The sequence below is a fragment of the Trichomycterus rosablanca genome, chromosome 2, assembly GCF_030014385.1.
Source record: "Trichomycterus rosablanca isolate fTriRos1 chromosome 2, fTriRos1.hap1, whole genome shotgun sequence".
Lineage (NCBI taxonomy): Eukaryota > Metazoa > Chordata > Actinopteri > Siluriformes > Trichomycteridae > Trichomycterus > Trichomycterus rosablanca.
Genome location: NC_085989.1, coordinates 21,936,929 through 21,942,928, shown reverse-complemented (window position 1 = coordinate 21,942,928; position 6,000 = coordinate 21,936,929).

Sequence of the window (6,000 nt, the reverse complement as noted above, 5' to 3'; positions counted from 1 at the left end):
TATATAACAATAATGTGGTTGCATAAATGTGCATTTAGTGTTTTTGGGTAGGAGTCTATCATCATAAAACATCTTGACATACCAATCTTTGCCCATTCTTCCTCTCAAAAGCATTCCAAAACGGTCAGATTGCGAGGGCGTCTCCTGTGGACAGCCCTCTTTAGGTCACCCCACAGATTTGGATTCAGGTCTGGGCTCTGGCTGGGCCATTCCAAAACTTTGTCTGGTGAGACCACTCTTCTGTTGATCTGGAGGTATGCTTCAGATCATTTTCAGGCTAAAGGGTAAAATTCCTTTTCATCTTCAGCTTTTTTGATTGCATTACGCTTCCTCTCTAATGATGTAGACCTCCACTCTGACTGAGGGGAGCTGTGACTAACACGTGTGCAGTAGCCATAAGCGGATCAGCGTTGTGTACAGAGATACACACCCTGATCCACATTATCCTTCGACTCTGTGCAGAGGTCGTAATTGCCCCTTCCGGCACCCCTCCTCGAACAACAAGCCAATCGTTGTTCATGTAGACGCCAGCCTGCCGGGTGGCAGAGCCGAGATTCGTACCTGACGAGTTCGAGATGTCAGCTCTAGTGTGCTAGGCGCCACCTGAGCATCTCATCTTCAGCTTTTTGTGACTGATATGTGGAACTGTTTATAATTCCCCACACCTTAATTAAAGCCTCAGTACCAGCTGAAGAAATACAGACCCATGGCATAATGTTAGCCCCAACCATGCTTCACTGTGGGTATGGTGCTTTTGGTAATGAATTATGTTCTTTCTGTGCCAAACTCATCAGACCATAACAAATTTTCCACATGGTTTTGGCAGACTTGATGTAGGTTTTTGCAAAATGTATCCAGGCTTGGATGTTTTTCTTGCCACCCTACCCAACAGCTCAGACATATGAAGAATGTCTTGTACACATGTAGAACACGTCTTATGTAGTACACAACCAGTACTTGCCAGAATCCTTTCAGCTCCTTTAACGTCGCTGTAGATCTTTTTGCAGCCTTGCGGACTAGCTTTCTTATTGTCTTTACATTAATTTTGGAGGGTCGACCAGTTGTTACTAATGTTACTATTTTTTGTCCATTTCTCCCCCAATTTTCCTCCCAATCTACTCGGATCCAATTACCTGATTGCATTACGCTTTCTCTCCACTTACTCTGACCTCCTCTCTTGACACATGTGCAGTACCCGACTGCATCTTTTTACCTGCACGAGGCCAGTTCATACGTGCATCAGATTCGTGTACAGAGAGCCACGCCCTGATCCCATTATCCCTCGTCTCTGTGCAGGTGCCATCAATCAGCCAGCAGAGGTCGTAATTGCATCTATTAGGAGGAATCCCATCCAGCAACCTCCCTTGAGCAACAAGCCAATCATTGTTTATGTAGGCGCTCAGCCTGCAGGTAGCAGAGCTAACCAACGAGTTCGAAATGTCAACTCTGGTGTGCTAGCATGTTTTACCGCTGTGCCACCTGAGCGACTGTAATGTCACTATTTTTCCATATTTTATCCACTTGTTGATGTCTTCACTGTGTTCCATGGTATATGTAATGCCTTGGAATTTTTTGTACGCTTTTCCTGACTGATAGCTTAGAGCAATGAGATCCCATTAGTTCTTTGCAAGTTATGCTGTAAAATTCAACTCAGTAAATGTCAGAAAAATCCTACTAGAAGATCTGAACTTTATACAGGGTTCATCAGTCACTTTAATTGATGACGGGCACTGGTTATTATTTAACGTGAGTTTGAATGTGATTGGTTCATTCTGAGCACATCAACCACATTATTTCAGTTTTTACTTTTCCCTTTTAAGTGATTTGGTTTGTTTTTAATTGAATTGTACATATTATCATCTACATCACAAACACCTGGCATTTTAACAGGGGTGTGTGTAGACTTTTTATATCCACTGTATGTGTTTGACTTAACTTCAAATCATTTTCATATAACACTTCTGTAGCCATACCTAATATAAGGCCCAATGAAATATGTACATAGTTCCTGATAATTCAACATAATTATTAAATATTTCTGTTTACAGTTTAAAATATTGGAAATATTCAACCCCCTTACCCTAAAATGTGTAATGGTGATGTGTATAGGCGGGGAAAATGAGGGAAAGAATATGTATTAAAACATACACGCAATTTTAGGAGCATAAATTGACACCACTTTGAGTTTAAATGAAATCATCTAGTTCTCTTGTTAAATGTTATTCAACCCCCAGCTTTCCCAACTTTAGGTCATACAGACTAACAGTGGGTTTTAGGATCAGCAATACCGGGTGAGTCAAAATTATGTTAACACTAATGGATCTATTCCCCGTGAAATATGTGTCCGGGCTTTAAATGGTACTGTTGCTCGCTGGTTTATGTGTTGAACATGATGGTGAACAGGTTGAGACTGTCCTGTAAATCATCTTACACATATGAAGTATGTTTTGTGAATAAATGATTTCCACCATTCAAGTGTTAACATAATTTTGACTCACCATGTATTATGTAGGGATTGAATAATTGTGACATGACAGTATCAAAATCCAGAGCAACTCTAAAATCTGACCATTCATTTTCAACTGATAAAGACTTTGGTTAAAGCTATATCTAACTCTACAGAAAAGTTTGAAGTTATGAATTTATATTTTATTTGAAGGGCGAGGGTGAATATTTCTGATTACAACTGGGTAACTGTTTTTAATAAAGCCAAAAATGAAAATATTTTACATAGCAAATACAAAAAAAATACTCTTTCCCCCTCTGGTCCTGTGTGTGTGTGTGTGTGTGTGTGAATGGGTGTGGGAGTGTGTGTGTGAGTGGCTTTAGTTCATCAGTCCTTACAGAATAACACACTTAATAATGCAGAACAGGTGTTCAGCTGATCAGTTTTAAACATGGCAGCACATTTATCATTGTCTCCTCGACAGGCTTTTTAATGAACCGCTGCTTTATTTTGGCGGTGAATTAAAGTTCCTTTGATCCATTTCATGCAATTTACTCTCATCCCTCTTAGCTTTATTAATGACTTGATGCTTTCCTGTGATGTGCATACAGAGGCTGTGTTTTAAACAGTGTCTTTATTACTAAAACCCCTATCCTTAATGGATACACAGTAAACAGTGTAGATGTGTGTTTAAAACATGGCAGAACAGACACAGAGGCGGGATTTTGTTAAATATGTTTCACAAAACGTATAGTAATTGCCACCATAATTGACTAAATTCTAAAATCTATTAATAATCTCACAGTAAACTCAGAGTTCCAGCCATGTCCTCTGCATTAAGACTTGTATACTAATATTAAGAATGTTACCAAGTATATATGCCACTTTTGTAAATATATAAACATATTTTTGTACATAGATTTACGTATTTCTTTGGACACTTAAAGTGTTTTGCAACCACTTGTAACTGTTTATGTCATTGTAACTTGTAACTGTTCGTGTTTTATTGATTTATAAAGTAGTGTCAGGTCACTGGTAATATATTATTGAAATATCACTCATTTTAACTGATAAGGCACTCGTGATAGTGTCTCAGAATAGTGTCTGCACTAGATTTGTTCTTTATTTTACAGAAAATCACACGGTTTTTTTATTATTATTATTATTATTATTTTACAGAAATCCCACAAATGTAAAAATGTTTTAAATGGTTCTTGCTGTGTATCCCATTACTACATAATGTTTAACATAGCAAGTAAAAATGTCAGTATAATTGTATTTATTAGATTGCTATACATTTGTTATTATAATATTATTATTTAATTTTGTGCTTACATGGCACAGTGGTAATATACGCTAACCCACTACCACTCGGATCCAGGGTTGGAATCCCCAGCAGTGCTTTCGGCCGGTGAGGCGACTACATACAGACATGATTGGCTATGCCTTGGGTCTGATCTCCAAGGCCCCGTGATGGATTGGTGTGTTGTGTGGTGTGTCCTGAGAAACCAGAGCAGGATAAAATAGTGGTAAAATATGAAAATGAAATGAAAACGATTTAATTTGACTAATTTGAGGATAATTATCCCACACATAGGTTAAATTTGTCTTCTTTGAGTATTTATTAAGAACACATTCATTTTAAGTACATGGCTGTCATGTACATCTTATATGACATATTTGTTAACAATTTCGCCTGCAAAAACTCAACCGCTTCAGCAAATCCAAGTCAAATTAAAGTTAAAGTACAATAAAGCTTAAGAAGTGTTGCAATACAACATTCAAATCAAGCCTAACTAATGCGGACCAGATATATCTAATAGCTGAAAATGCTAACAGAGGAAATTCTGAAGGCTGGGTTGGGTTGATCGAAAATGTAAAGACGTCATTGGATTTATTGCACTTATTCCAGCCCAAGAATTGTTTTTGATATTAGTTCTTGATTTAAAAAATGGTATAAAAACAGTCACAATCACAAAAAGGGAATAGGAGAGTCTTGTAAGACCCATGTTTCCAGAATAGTGTGTCATAGGGCAGTGGTAGATCAGCGGCTAAAGTACTGGACTAGTAATTAGAAGCTTGTTGGTTTAAGCCCACCACTGCCAAGTTGCCACTGTTGGACCCCTGAGAAAGTCTCTTAATCTTCACTCACTCACTCACTGTCTTAACCACTTATCCAATTAGGGTCGCAGGGGGGTGCTGGAGCCTATCCCAGCTTTTCAATGGGCGTGAAGGCACGCACTTACACCCTGGATGGGGCGCCAGTCCATCGCAGGGCAGACACACACACATACACACATCCATTCACCTACAGGGCAATTCAGTGTCTACAATTAACTTGACTGCATGTTTTTGGACTGTGGGAGGAAACCGGAGCTCCCGGAGGAAACCCACGCAGACACAGGGAGAACATGCAAACTCCTCACAGAAAGGACACGGACTGCCATAACCTTGTCTCTCTCAGCACCATTTATAATTTTTTCCAAAAAAAGAAGAAACTGCCTGCTGCAATGATCATATTTCAACATGTGAGGCGACAGTGCTACCCACTGAGCCACCGTGCCGCCCCCCTTAATCTTCAATTACTCAAATTGTATTTGGTCATATTTGTAAGTCATTTTGGATAAAAGCGTCTGCTAAATGCAATAACTTGTGAATGTCATTAGTTCAACCTTAGTTGACACACTGTTTGAGGCTGCAATACTTAGTCATTCCAGTCACGTGATTTTATTTCAGAACTGCTGACTTCCAAAATAAGGATTATTAACAGGCCTTAATACGAGGCAAGCGCATGCATTTGCTTCTAAAGTACAACCCAGTACAATTCCAGTACAACCATGCAATGGAATGACACCCCATTCTGGGTTTCTTTCTGCAGGACCCAACACAACACTCACAAGGATAAAGCAGTTAGTAAATTCAGTGTATTTAACTTCAGTAATTCTTGATCTTGCAATTATTTACACTAAGAGCGTTTCAGCCCCAACCCAAACACCCCCCCCCCCAGTGTAAATTCAGTGTATTTAACTTGAGTAATTCTTGATCTTGCAATTATTTACACTAAGAGCGTTTCAGCCCCAACCCAAACACTCCCCCCCCCCCCAAGTGCACTCACTCATAATATAATCTGCTAAATTAAGTGCACCAGTTTTCAATAGTCACAGAAATTTTTTTATTTTGAAACAGGTTACATATGTTGATATTGCATAAACTCATAATTGGATATAAGATGTAGGTATTTAAGATTGCACTTGATACAATGTTAGTTCCACCATGATTTATTTAACTAAACAGGGATTCTAGAGGAAACGTCAGGAGAAGTAGAAGCAGGAATATAAAAAGAAAATCTGGTCTTACAGGAGTTTAAGAAATCTCCCACTGCTCTGATAAAGTACAGCACTGACTAATCTCACATGACCAGTGATGGCTCTGTATACACTCTGGTGTAATTTACAACGTTCCAAAGCTCCCCTGCTGCTTGAACACTGTGAAATCCCAGGGGTATTTTTTGCAAATGCTGAGGACTCGAATGCAAGGGGGTTGACGTTTTCCAT